Here is a 15,742-nt window from a genome sequence, read left to right on the forward strand (position 1 = left end):
CAACACTACATAAAGAGAGACCTAACACAACAACACAACACTACATAAAGAGAGACCTAAGACAACAACACAACACTACATAAAGAGAGACCTAACACAACAACACAACACTACATAAAGAGAGACCTAACACAACAACACAACACTACATAAAGAGAGACCTAACACAACAACACAACACTACATAAAGAGAGACCTAACACAACAACACAACACTACATAAAGAGAGACCTAACACAACAACACAACACAACATAAAGAGAGACCTAACACAACAACACAACACTACATAAAGAGAGACCTAACACAACAACACAACACTACATAAAGACAAGAGAGACAACACTACATAAAGAGAGACCTAACACAACAACACAACACTACATAAAGAGAGACCTAACACAACAACACAACACTACATAAAGAGAGACAACACTACATAAAGAGAGACCTAACACAACAACACAACACTACATAAAGAGAGACCTAACACAACAACACAACACTACATAAAGAGAGACCTAACACAACAACACAACACTACATAAAGACAAGAGAGACAACACTACATAAAGAGAGACCTAAGACAACAACACAACACTACAAAAAGAGAGACAACACTACATAAAGAGAGACCTAACACAACAACACAACACTACATAAAGAGAGACCTAACACAACAACACAACACTACATAAAGAGAGACAACACTACATAAAGAGAGACCTAACACAACAACACAACACTACATAAAGAGAGACCTAAGACAACAACACAACACTACATAAAGAGAGACCTAACACAACACTACATAAAGAGAGACCTAACACAACACTACATAAAGAGAGACCTAACACAACAACACAACACTACATAAAGAGAGACCTAACACAACAACACAACACTACATAAAGAGAGACCTAACACAACAACACAACACTACATAAAGAGAGACCTAACACAACAACACAACACTACATAAAGAGAGACCTAACACAACAACACAACACTACATAAAGACAAGAGAGACAACACTACATAAAGAGAGACCTAAGACAACAACACAACACTACATAAAGAGAGACCTAACACAACAACACAACACTACATAAAGAGAGACCTAACACAACAACACAACACTACATAAAGAGAGACCTAACACAACAACACAACACTACATAAAGAGAGACAACACTACATAAAGAGAGACCTAACACAACAACACAACACTACATAAAGAGAGACCTAACACAACAACACAACACTACATAAAGAGAGACCTAACACAACAACACAACACTACATAAAGAGAGACCTAAGACAACAACACAACACTACATAAAGAGAGACCTAACACAACAACACTACATAAAGAGAGACCTAACACAACAACACAACACTACATAAAGAGAGACCTAACACAACAACACAACACTACATAAAGAGAGACCTAACACAACAACACAACACAACATAAAGAGAGACCTAACACAACAACACAACACTACATAAAGAGAGACCTAACACAACAACACAACACTACATAAAGAGAGACCTAACACAACAACACAACACTACATAAAGAGAGACCTAACACAACAACACAACACTACATAAAGAGAGACCTAACACAACAACACAACACTACATAATGAGAGACCTAACACAACAACACTACATAAAGAGAGACCTAACACAACAACACAACACTACATAAAGAGAGACCTAACACAACAACACAACACAACATAAAGAGAGACCTAACACAACAACACAACACTACATAAAGAGAGACCTAACACAACAACACAACACTACATAAAGAGAGACCTAACACAACAACACAACACTACATAAAGAGAGACCTAACACAACAACACAACACTACATAATGAGAGACCTAACACAACAACACAACACTACATAAAGAGAGACCTAACACAACAACACAACACTACATAAAGAGAGACCTAACACAACAACACAACACAACATAAAGAGAGAACTAACACAACAACACAACAATACATAAAGAGAGACCTAACACAACAACACAACACTACATAAAGAGAGACCTAACACAACAACACTACATAAAGAGAGACCTAACACAACAACACAACACTACATAAAGAGAGACCTAACACAACAACACAACACTACATAAAGAGAGACCTAACACAACAACACAACACTACATAAAGAGAGACCTAACACAACAACACAACACTACATAAAGAGAGACCTAACACAACAACACAACACTACATAAAGAGAGACCTAACACAACAACACAACACTACATAAAGAGAGACCTAACACAACAACACAACACTACATAAAGAGAGACAACACTACATAAAGAGAGACCTAACACAACAACACAACACTACATAAAGAGAGACCTAAGACAACAGCATGGCAGCAACACATGACAACACAGCATGGCAGCAACACAACATAACAACAACATGGCAGCAACACAAAACATGGTACAAACATTATTGGGCACAGACAACAGCACAAAGGTCAAGAAGGTAGAGACAACAATACATCACGCAAAGCATCCACAACTGTCAGTAAGATCAAATTAAATTAAATTTGACTAGTCAAATGCGCCGAATACAACAGGTGTAGTAGACCTCACAGTGAAATGCTGAATACAACAGGTGTAGTAGACCTCACAGTGAAATGCTGAATACAACAGGTGTAGTAGACCTCACAGTGAAATGCTGAATACAACAGGTGTAGTAGACCTCACAGTGAAATGCTGAATACAACAGGTGTAGTAGACCTCACAGTGAAATGCTGAATACAACAGGTGTAGTAGACCTCACAGTGAAATGCTGAATACAACAGGTGTAGTAGACCTCACAGTGAAATGCTGAATACAACAGTTGTAGTAGACCTCACAGTGAAATGCTGAATACAACAGGTGTAGTAGACCTCACAGTGAAATGCTGAATACAACAGGTGTAGTAGACCTCACAGTGAAATGCTGAATACAACAGGTGTAGTAGACCTCACAGTGAAATGCTGAATACAACAGGTGTAGTAGACCTCACAGTGAAATGCTGAATACAACAGGTGTAGTAGACCTCACAGTGAAATGCTGAATACAACAGGTGTAGTAGACCTCACAGTGAAATGCTGAATACAACAGGTGTAGTATACCTCACAGTGAAATGCTGAATACAACAGGTGTAGTAGACCTCACAGTGAAATGCTGAATACAACAGGTGTAGTAGACCTCACAGTGAAATGCTGAATACAACAGGTGTAGTAGACCTCACAGTGAAATGCTGAATACAACAGGTGTAGTAGACCTCACAGTGAAATGCTGAATACAACAGGTGTAGTAGACCTCACAGTGAAATGCTGAATACAACAGGTGTAGTAGACCTCACAGTGAAATGCTGAATACAACAGGTGTAGTAGACCTCACAGTGAAATGCTGAATACAACAGGTGTAGTAGACCTCACAGTGAAATGCTGAATACAACAGGTGTAGTAGACCTCACAGTGAAATGCTGAATACAACAGGTGTAGTAGACCTCACAGTGAAATGCTGAATACAACAGGTGTAGTAGACCTTACAGTGAAATGCTGAATACAACAGGTGTAGTAGACCTCACAGTGAAATGCTGAATACAACAGGTGTAGTAGACCTCACAGTGAAATGCTGAATACAACAGGTGTAGTAGACCTCACAGTGAAATGCTGAATACAACAGGTGTAGTAGACCTCACAGTGAAATGCTGAATACAACAGGTGTAGTAGACCTTACAGTGAAATGCTGAATACAACAGGTGTAGTAGACCTCACAGTGAAATGCTGAATACAACAGGTGTAGTAGACCTCACAGTGAAATGCTGAAAACAACAGGTGTAGTAGACCTCACAGTGAAATGCTGAATACAACAGGTGTAGTAGACCTCACAGTGAAATGCTGAATACAACAGGTGTAGTAGACCTCACAGTGAAATGCTGAATACAACAGGTGTAGACCTTACAGTGAAATGCTGAATACAATAGGTGTAGTAGACCTCACAGTGAAATGCTGAATACAACAGGTGTAGTAGACCTCACAGTGAAATGCTGAATACAACAGGTGTAGTAGACCTCACAGTGAAATGCTGAATACAACAGGTGTAGTAGACCTTACAGTGAAATGCTGAATACAACAGGTGTAGTAGACCTCACAGTGAAATGCTGAATACAACAGGTGTAGTAGACCTCACAGTGAAATGCTGAAAACAACAGGTGTAGTAGACCTCACAGTGAAATGCTGAATACAACAGGTGTAGTAGACCTCACAGTGAAATGCTGAATACAACAGGTGTAGTAGACCTCACAGTGAAATGCTGAATACAACAGGTGTAGACCTTACAGTGAAATGCTGAATACAATAGGTGTAGTAGACCTCACAGTGAAATGCTGAATACAACAGGTGTAGTAGACCTCACAGTGAAATGCTGAATACAACAGGTGTAGTAGACCTCACAGTGAAATGCTGAATACAACAGGTGTAGTAGACCTCACAGTGAAATGCTGAATACAACAGGTGTAGTAGACCTCACAGTGAAATGCTGAATACAACAGGTGTAGTAGACCTCACAGTGAAATGCTGAATACAACAGTTGTAGTAGACCTCACAGTGAAATGCTGAATACAACAGGTGTAGTAGACCTCACAGTGAAATGCTGAATACAACAGGTGTAGTAGACCTCACAGTGAAATGCTGAATACAACAGGTGTAGTAGACCTCACAGTGAAATGCTGAATACAACAGGTGTAGTAGACCTCACAGTGAAATGCTGAATACAACAGGTGTAGTAGACCTTACAGTGAAATGCTGAATACAACAGGTGTAGTAGACCTCACAGTGAAATGCTGAATATAACAGTTGTAGTAGACCTTACAGTGAAATGCTGAATACAACAGGTGTAGTAGACCTCACAGTGAAATGCTGAATACAACAGGTGTAGTAGACCTCACAGTGAAATGCTGAATACAACAGGTGTAGTAGACCTCACAGTGAAATGCTGAATACAACAGTTGTAGTAGACCTTACAGTGAAATGCTGAATACAACAGGTGTAGTAGACCTCACAGTGAAATGCTGAATACAACAGGTGTAGTAGACCTCACAGTGAAATGCTGAATACAACAGGTGTAGTAGACCTTACAGTGAAATGCTGAATACAACAGGTGTAGTAGACCTCACAGTGAAATGCTGAATACAACAGGTGTAGTAGACCTCACAGTGAAATGCTGAATACAACAGGTGTAGTAGACCTCACAGTGAAATGCTGAATACAACAGGTGTAGTAGACCTTACAGTGAAATGCTGAATACAACAGGTGTAGTAGACCTTACAGTGAAATACTGAATACAACAGGTGTAGTAGACCTCACAGTGAAATGCTGAATATAACAGGTGTAGTAGACCTCACAGTGAAATGCTGAATACAACAGGTGTAGTAGACCTTACAGTGAAATGCTGAATACAACAGGTGTAGTAGACCTCACAGTGAAATGCTGAATACAACAGGTGTAGTAGACCTCACAGTGAAATGCTGAATACAACAGGTGTAGACCTCACAGTGAAATGCTGAATACAACAGGTGTAGGTAGACCTCACAGTGAAATGCTGAATACAACAGGTGTAGGAGACCTCACAGTGAAATGCTGAATACAACAGGTGTAGTAGACCTTACAGTGAAATGCTGAATACAACAGGTGTAGTAGACCTCACAGTGAAATGCTGAATACAACAGGTGTAGTAGACCTCACAGTGAAATGCTGAATACAACAGGTGTAGTAGACCTCACAGTGAAATGCTGAATACAACAGGTGTAGACCTTACAGTGAAATGCTGAATACAACAGGTGTAGTAGACCTTACAGTGAAATGCTGAATACAACAGGTGTAGTAGACCTCACAGTGAAATGCTGAATACAACAGGTGTAGACCTCACAGTGAAATGCTGAATATAACAGGTGTAGTAGACCTTACAGTGAAATGCTGAATACAACAGGTGTAGTAGACCTCACAGTGAAATGCTGAATACAACAGGTGTAGTAGACCTCACAGTGAAATGCTGAATACAACAGGTGTAGTAGACCTCACAGTGAAATGCTGAATACAACAGTTGTAGTAGACCTTACAGTGAAATGCTGAATACAACAGGTGTAGTAGACCTCACAGTGAAATGCTGAATACAACAGGTGTAGTAGACCTCACAGTGAAATGCTGAATACAACAGGTGTAGTAGACCTTACAGTGAAATGCTGAATACAACAGGTGTAGTAGACCTCACAGTGAAATGCTGAATACAACAGGTGTAGTAGACCTCACAGTGAAATGCTGAATACAACAGGTGTAGTAGACCTCACAGTGAAATACTGAATACAACAGGTGTAGTAGACCTCACAGTGAAATGCTGAATACAACAGGTGTAGTAGACCTCACAGTGAAATGCTGAATACAACAGGTGTAGTAGACCTTACAGTGAAATGCTGAATACAACAGGTGTAGTAGACCTCACAGTGAAATGCTGAATACAACAGGTGTAGTAGACCTCACAGTGAAATGCTGAATACAACAGGTGTAGACCTCACAGTGAAATGCTGAATACAACAGGTGTAGGTAGACCTCACAGTGAAATGCTGAATACAACAGGTGTAGTAGACCTCACAGTGAAATGCTGAATACAACAGGTGTAGTAGACCTTACAGTGAAATGCTGAATACAACAGGTGTAGTAGACCTCACAGTGAAATGCTGAATACAACAGGTGTAGTAGACCTCACAGTGAAATGCTGAATACAACAGGTGTAGTAGACCTCACAGTGAAATGCTGAATACAACAGGTGTAGACCTTACAGTGAAATGCTGAATACAACAGGTGTAGTAGACCTTACAGTGAAATGCTGAATACAACAGGTGTAGTAGACCTCACAGTGAAATGCTGAATACAACAGGTGTAGACCTCACAGTGAAATGCTGAATATAACAGGTGTAGTAGACCTTACAGTGAAATGCTGAATACAACAGGTGTAGTAGACCTCACAGTGAAATGCTGAATACAACAGGTGTAGTAGACCTCACAGTGAAATGCTGAATACAACAGGTGTAGTAGACCTCACAGTGAAATGCTGAATACAACAGTTGTAGTAGACCTTACAGTGAAATGCTGAATACAACAGGTGTAGTAGACCTCACAGTGAAATGCTGAATACAACAGGTGTAGTAGACCTCACAGTGAAATGCTGAATACAACAGGTGTAGTAGACCTTACAGTGAAATGCTGAATACAACAGGTGTAGTAGACCTCACAGTGAAATGCTGAATACAACAGGTGTAGTAGACCTCACAGTGAAATGCTGAATACAACAGGTGTAGTAGACCTCACAGTGAAATGCTGAATACAACAGGTGTAGTAGACCTTACAGTGAAATGCTGAATACAACAGGTGTAGTAGACCTTACAGTGAAATACTGAATACAACAGGTGTAGTAGACCTTACAGTGAAATGCTGAATACAACAGGTGTAGTAGACCTTACAGTGAAATGCTGAATACAACAGGTGTAGTAGACCTCACAGTGAAATGCTGAATACAACAGGTGTAGTAGACCTCACAGTGAAATGCTGAATACAACAGTTGTAGTAGACCTCACAGTGAAATGCTGAATACAACAGGTGTAGACCTCACAGTGAAATGCTGAATACAACAGGTGTAGTAGACCTTACAGTGAAATGCTGAATACAACAGGTGTAGTAGACCTCACAGTGAAATGCTGAATACAACAGGTGTAGTAGACCTTACAGTGAAATGCTGAATACAACAGTTGTAGTAGACCTCACAGTGAAATGCTGAATACAACAGGTGTAGTAGACCTCACAGTGAAATGCTGAATACAACAGGTGTAGTAGACCTTACAGTGAAATGCTGAATACAACAGGTGTAGTAGACCTTACAGTGAAATGCTGAATACAACAGGTGTAGTAGACCTTACAGTGAAATGCTGAATACAACAGGTGTAGTAGACCTCACAGTGAAATGCTGAATACAACAGGTGTAGTAGACCTCACAGTGAAATGCTGAATACAACAGGTGTAGTAGACCTCAGAGTGAAATGCTGAATACAACAGGTATAGTAGACCTCACAGTGAAATGCTGAATACAACAGGTGTAGTAGACCTCACAGTGAAATGCTGAATACAACAGGTGTAGTAGACCTCACAGTGAAATGCTGAATACAACAGGTGTAGTAGACCTTACAGTGAAATGCTGAATACAAGAGGTGTAGTAGACCTCACAGTGAAATGCTGAATACAACAGGTGTAGTAGACCTCACAGTGAAATGCTGAATACAACAGGTGTAGTAGACCTCACAGTGAAATGCTGAATACAACAGGTGTAGTAGACCTCACAGTGAAATGCTGAATACAACAGGTGTAGTAGACCTCACAGTGAAATGCTGAATACAACAGGTGTAGTAGACCTCACAGTGAAATGCTGAATACAACAGGTGTAGACCTCACAGTGAAATGCTGAATACAACAGGTGTAGTAGACCTCACAGTGAAATGCTGAATACAACAGGTGTAGTAGACCTTACAGTGAAATGCTGAATACAACAGGTGTAGTAGACCTCACAGTGAAATGCTGAATACAACAGGTGTAGCAGACCTCACAGTGAAATGCTGAATACAACAGGTGTAGTAGACCTCACAGTGAAATGCTGAATACAACAGGTGTAGTAGACCTCACAGTGAAATGCTGAATACAACAGGTGTAGTAGACCTCACAGTGAAATGCTGAATACAACAGGTGTAGTAGACCTCACAGTGAAATGCTGAATACAACAGGTGTAGTAGACCTTACAGTGAAATCCTTACTTACGAGCGCCTAACCAACAGTGCAGTTTCCAAAGAATACAGATGAGAATAAGAGATAAAAGTAACAAGTAATTAAAGAGCAGCAGTAAAAAAATAACAATATATACAGGGGGGTGCCGATACAGAGTCAATGTGCGGGGGGCACCGATTAGTTGAGGTAATATGTACATATAGGTAGAGGTATTAAAGTGACTATGCATAGATGATAACAGAGAGTAGCAGCGGTGGTGGTGGTGGGGGGGGGATAACAGGGTAAAACAGTCACCTGGGGGATGGGGGGATGGTGCTGATTCTGAGCCCTGATTTTACCTGTTTTAGTTTAGATTCAGATTCTTCCAACTGACATTCTCTCTCGCAGAAAAACCAAACAGACACAAACTGAATTTGGTTGATAATAAAAAATTGACAGGTCACAGAAGTATGATTTTTATTTGTTTATTCGATGACACGCGCTCGTCTTTATTCTTTTTTACATGCAGATTTTGAGGACATAAAAATCAGACTGAAAAAAAAAAATGTTGACTGGTGTCTAGCTGGGTCCTGCAGTCAGTCAGGATCGATTAGTCTGCGGAGACAGATCCTGCCAGGACACACACACACACACACACACACACACACACACACACACACACACACACACACACACACACACACACACACACACACACACACACACACACACACACACACACACACACACACACACACAGGACCACTAGAAGTAAAGCATTCCTCTAGTCTGTCTCAGTTATAGTCAAGACGGTCTCTGTCTCCCTTCGCCCCTCAACATGGCATCCAGCATCCAGCAGACAAATGAAAACTAGTGCCTTCGCTCACGACTGTGTTTTGTTGATTGTGCATAAGGCCTGTACAGAGCGAGGGAAGGTGGGGCTTTCCAGTTCTACGCCCCTTCCGCTTGGAATGACCTTTAAAAGCTCCTACAATTCCAGTAGATGGTCCCTTTAAATGAGTTTAAAGGTTAAAATGAAGTAGGGGGCTGTCAATGTTTTCACCTCGAGTTGCACCACACATCCCCAAACCAGAGAGAGAGAGTTCTTGCTGTTCAATGTGTAAATGTATTTTAAATGCATTTTTTAAACTGTAATGCTGTGTGTTATGTTGTAATTGTGTCTGTAACTTTGTGCTGCCGTTGTTGTTGGGTAGGTCCCTCTTGTTAAAAGACATGTGAATCTCAATGAGACTAACCTGGTAAAATTAAGGTAAAAATATAAACTCTCTCTCCAGCCCTACTGTCTCTCTCTCTCCAGCTCTACTGTCTCTCTCTCTCCAGCTCTACTGTCTCTCTCTCTCCAGCCCTACTGTCTCTCTCTCTCTCTCTCTCTCTCTCTCTCCAGCCCTACTGTTTCTCTCTCTCTCCAGCCCTACTGTCTCTCTCTCTCCAGCTCTACTGTCTCTCTCTCTCCAGCTCTACTGTCTCTCTCTCTCCAGCTCTACTGTCTCTCTCTCTCCAGCTCTACTGTCTCTCTCTCTCCAGCCCTACTGTCTCTCTCTCTCTCTCTCTCTCTCTCTCCAGCCCTACTGTTTCTCTCTCTCTCCAGCCCTACTGTCTCTCTCTCTCCAGCTCTACTGTCTCTCTCTCTCCAGCTCTACTGTCTCTCTCTCTCCAGCTCTACTGTCTCTCTCTCTCCAGCTCTACTGTCTCTCTCTCTCCAGCCCTACTGTCTCTCTCTCTCTCTCTCTCTCTCTCTCCAGCCCTACTGTCTCTCTCTCTCTCTCTCTCTCTCTCTCCAGCCCTACTGTTTCTCTCTCTCTCCAGCCCTACTGTCTCTCTCTCTCCAGCCCTACTGTTTCTCTCTCTCTCCAGCTCTACTGTCTCTCTCTCTCCAGCTCTACTGTCTCTCTCTCTCCAGCTCTACTGTCTCTCTCTCTCCAGCTCTACTGTCTCTCTCTCTCCAGCCCTACTGTCTCTCTCTCTCTCTCTCTCTCTCTCTCTCTCAGCCCTACTGTTTCTCTCTCTCTCCAGCCCCTACTGTCTCTCTCTCTCCAGCTCTACTGTCTCTCTCTCTCTCTCTCCAGCCCTACTGTCTCTCTCTCTCCAGCCCTACTGTCTCTCTCTCTCCAGCCCTACTGTCTCTCTCTCTCCAGCCCTACTGTCTCTCTCTCTCCAGCCCTACTGTCTCTCTCTCTCCAGCCCTACTGTCTCTCTCTCTCTCTCTCCAGCTCTACTGTTTCTCTCTCTCCCCAGCCCTACTGTCTCTCTCTCTCTCCAGCCCTACTGTCTCTCTCTCCCCAGCCCTACTGTCTCTCTCTCTCTCCAGCCCTACTGTCTCTCTCTCTCTCTCTCTCCCCAGCCCTACTGTCTCTCTCTCTCTCCAGCCCTACTGTCTCTCTCTCCCCAGCCCTACTGTCTCTCTCTCTCTCTCTCTCCAGCCCTACTGTCTCTCTCTCCCCAGCCCTACTGTCTCTCTCTCTCTCTCTCTCTTCAGCCCTACTGTTTCTCTCTCTCCCCAGCCCTACTGTCTCTCTCTCTCCCCAGCCCTACTGTCTCTCTCTCTCTCTCTCTCTCTATCCAGCCCTACTGTCTCTCTCTCTCTCTCCCCCAGCCCTACTGTCTCTCTCTCCCCAGCCCTACTGTCTCTCTCTCTCTAGCCCTACTGTCTCTCTCTCTCCAGCCCTACTGTCTCTCTCTCTCTCCAGCCCTACTGTCTCTCTCTCTCCCCAGCCCTACTGTCTCTCTCTCTCTCTCTCTCTCTCTCTCTCTCTCTCTCTCTCTCTCTCTCTCTCTCTCTCTCTCTCTCAGCCCTACTGTCTCTCTCTCTCTCTCTCTCTCCAGCCCTACTGTCTCTCTCTCTCTCCAGCCCTACTGTCTCTCTCTCTCTCTCTCTCTCTCTCTCTCTCTCTCTCTCTCTCTCTCTCTCTCTCTCTCTCTCTCTCTCTCTCTCTCTCTCTCTCTCTCAGCCCTACTGTCTCTCTCTCCAGCCCTACTGTTTCTCTCTCTCTCCAGCCCTACTGTCTCTCTCTCCAGCACTACTGTTTCTCTCTCTCTCTCCAGCCCTACTGTTTCCCTCTCTCTCTCTCTCAGCCCTACTGTTTCTCTCTCTCCCCAGCCCTACTGTCTCTCTCCCTCTCCAGCCCTACTGTCTCTCTCTCTCTCTCTCTCCAGCCCTACTCTCTCTCTCTCTCTCTCTCTCTCTCTCTCTCAGCCCTACTGTCTCTCTCTCTCACCAGCCCTACTGTCTCTCTCTCTCCAGCCCTACTGTCTCTCTCTTTCTCCAGCCCTACTGTCTCTCTCTCTCCCCAGCCCTACTGTCTCTCTCTCTCCAGCCCTACTGTCTCTCTCTCTCTCTCTCTCTCTCCAGCCCTACTGTCTCTCTCTCTCTCTCCCCAGCCCTACTGTCTCTCTCTCTCTCTCTCTCTCTCCAGCCCTACTGTCTCTCTCTCTCTCCCTAGCCCTACTGTCTCTCTCTCTCTCTCTCTCTCCAGCCCTACTGTCTCTCTCTCTCTCCAGCCCTACTGTCTCTCTCTCTCCAGCCCTACTGTCTCTCTCTCTCTCTCTCTCCAGCCCTACTGTCTCTCTCTCTCTCTCCAGCCCTACTGTCTCTCTCTCTCTCCAGCCCTACTGTCTCTCTCTCTCCAGCCCTACTGTCTCTCTCTCTCTCTCCCCAGCCCTACTGTCTCTCTCTCTCCCCAGCCCTACTGTCTCTCTCTCTCTCTCTCCAGCCCTACTGTCTCTCTCTCCCCAGCCCTACTCTCTCTCTCTCTCTCTCCAGCCCTACTGTCTCTCTCTCTCTCCCGCCCTACTGTTTCTCTCTCTCTCTCTCTCTCTGTCTCTCTCTCTCCAGCCCTACTGTCTCTCTCTCTCCCCAGCCCTACTGTCTCTCTCTCTCTCTCTCCCCAGCCCTACTGTCTCTCTCTCTCTCTCCAGCCCTACTGTCTCTCCCTCTCTCTCTCTCCAGCCCTACTGTCTCTCTCTCTCTCTCTCCAGCCCTACTGTCTCTCTCTCCCCAGCCCTACTGTCTGTCTGCCTCTCCCCAGCCCTACTGTCTCTCTCTCTCTCTCCCCAGCCCTACTGTCTGTCTGTCTCTCCCCAGCCCTGCTGTCTCTCTCTCCCCAGCCCTACTGTCTCTCTCTCTCTCTCCCCAGCCCTACTGTCTGTCTGCCTCTCCCCAGCCCTACTGTCTCTCTCTCCCCAGCCCTACTGTCTCTCTCTCCTCTCTCCTGTCAATATACTGTCTTGTAACGATGTACAAATTGTTAAAGTACAAAAGGGAAAATAAATGAGCATAAATATGGGTTGTATTTACAATGGTGTTTGTTCTTCACTGGTTGCCCTTTTCCTGTGGCAACAGGTCACAAATCTTGCTGCTGTGATGGCACATTATGGTATTTCACCCAGTAGATATGGGAGTTTATCAAAATTGGATTTGTTTGTAGGTCTGTGTAATCTCAGGGAAATATGTGTCTCTAATATGGTCATACATGTGGCAGGAGGTTAGGAAGTGCAGCTCAGTTTCCACCTCATTTTGTGGGCAGTGTGCACATAGCCTGTCTTCTCTTGAGAGCCAGGTCTGCCTTCGACCTTTCTCAATAGCAAGGCTATGCTCTCTGAGTCTGTACATAGTCAAAGCTTTCCTTAATTTTGGGTCAGTCACAGTGGTCAGGTATTCTGCCACTGTGTACTCTCTGTTTAGGGCCAAATAGCATTCTAGTTTGCTCAGTTTTTTTGTTAATACATTCCAATGTGTCAAGTAATTATCTTTTTGTTTTCTAATGATTTGGTTGGGTCTAATTGTGTTGCTGTCCTGGGGCTCTGTGGGGTCTGTTTGTGTTTGTGAACAGAGTCCCAGGACCAACTTGCTTAGGGGACTCTTCTCCAGGTTCATCTCTCTGTGGGTGATGGCTTTGTTATGGAAGGTTTTGGAATCGCTTCCTTTTAGGTGGTTGTAGAATTTAACGGCTCTTTTCTGGATTTTGATCGTTAGCGGGTATCGGCCTAATTCTGCACTGCATGCATTATTTGGTGTTTTACGTTGTACACGGAGGATATTTTTGCAGAATTCTGCATGTAGAGTCTCAATTTAATATTTGTTCCATTTTTTGTGAATTCTTGGTTGGTGAGCGGACCCCAGACCTCACAACCATGAAGGGCAATGGGTTCTATAACTGATTCAAGTATTTTTAGCCAGATCCTAATTGGTATGTTGAATTTTATGTTCCTTTTGATGGCATAGAAGGCCCTTCTTGCCTTGTCTCTCAGATCGTTCACAGCTTTGTGGAAGTTACCTGTGGCGCTGATGTTTAGGCCGAAGTATGTATAGTTGTCTGTGTGCTCTAGGGCAATGGTGTCTAGATGGAATTTGTATTTGTGGTCCTGGCGACTGGACCTTTTTTTGGAACACCAAAGGACAGCAACACAATTAGACCCAACCAAATCATGAGAAAACATAAAGATAATTATTTCCAATGTGTCAAGTAATTAACAAAAAAAAAACAGAGCAAACTATAAGCATTTCACTACACATGCAATAACATTTGATTTGTCTTACTGAGATTTACTGTCAGGGCCCAGGTCTGAAGGAATCTGTGCAGAAGATCTAGGTGCTGCTGTAGGCCCTCCTTGGTTGGGGACAGAAGCACCAGATCATCAGCAAACAGTAGACTTCAGATTCTAGTAGGGTGAGGGCTGGGTGCTGCAGACTGTTCTAGTGCCCCCGCCAATTCGCTGATATATATGTTGAAGAGGGTGGGGCTCGAGCTGCATCCCTGTCTCACCCCACGGCCCTGTGGGAAGAAATGTGTTTTTTGCCAATTTTAACCATACACTTGTTTGTGTACATGGATTTTATAATGTCGTATGTTTTCCCCCAACACCACTTTCCATCAATTTGTATAGCAGACCCTCATGCCAAATTGAGTCAAAAGATTTTTTGAAATCAACAACGCATGAGAAGACTTTGCCTTTGTTTTGGTTTGTTTGTTTGTCAGTTAGGGTGTGCAGGGTGAATATGTGGTCTGTCGTACGGTAATTTGGTAAAAAGCCAATTTGCAATTTTTTCAGAACATTGTTTTAACTGAGGAAATGTACAAGTCTGATGTTAATGATAATGCAGAGTATTTTCCCAAGGTTGCTGTTGAGTCATCCCACGGTAGTTATTGGGGTCAAATTTGTCTCCACTTTTGTGGATTGGGGTGATCAGTCCTTGGTTCCAAATATTGGGGAAGATGCCAGAACAAAGGATGATGCCAGAGCCAATGATGATGCCAGAGAGAAGGATGATGAGAAGGATGATGTCAGAGGGAAGGATGATGCCAGAGGGAAGGATGATGAGAAGGATGATGCCAGAGGGAAGGATGATGCCAGAGGGAAGGATGATGCCAGAGCGAATGATGATGAGAAGGATGATGCCAGAGCGAAGGATGATGCCAGAGCGAAGGATGACGTTAAAGAGTATGGTGTCTCTAGCATGGTTAAATGAGATGACATGCTATTTTCAAATCAGTTATCTGTGTGTAATTATTATTATGTGATTAAACTAATCATGTCAACTTAATTACTAGGAAGTCGGGGGCACCGCGGAAGCGTAAGTTTATATAGAGCGGCTATCTCCTGAATCCACTCTCAAGATCTGAAGATCTTTTATATCAATAGCAGTCAGTCATTAGTTATTCTTTACCTTGTATCAGTGTCATCTGAACGTCGTAAAATTCTTGGTTATCTGCACGAACCCTAGCATAAATTACTAATCAGTAAATTAACAATTAAGACATTTTGTATGACTAAATAATCACAGAAATACATCACAAACAAACAATAGATGTTGGTTACTAACAATGGTAGAAAAGTCCCTAGTGGGCTAAGCCAATATGACGGCTTATAA

This window comes from Salmo salar, chromosome ssa24 (genome assembly GCF_905237065.1).
Source record: "Salmo salar chromosome ssa24, Ssal_v3.1, whole genome shotgun sequence".
NCBI lineage: Eukaryota > Metazoa > Chordata > Actinopteri > Salmoniformes > Salmonidae > Salmo > Salmo salar.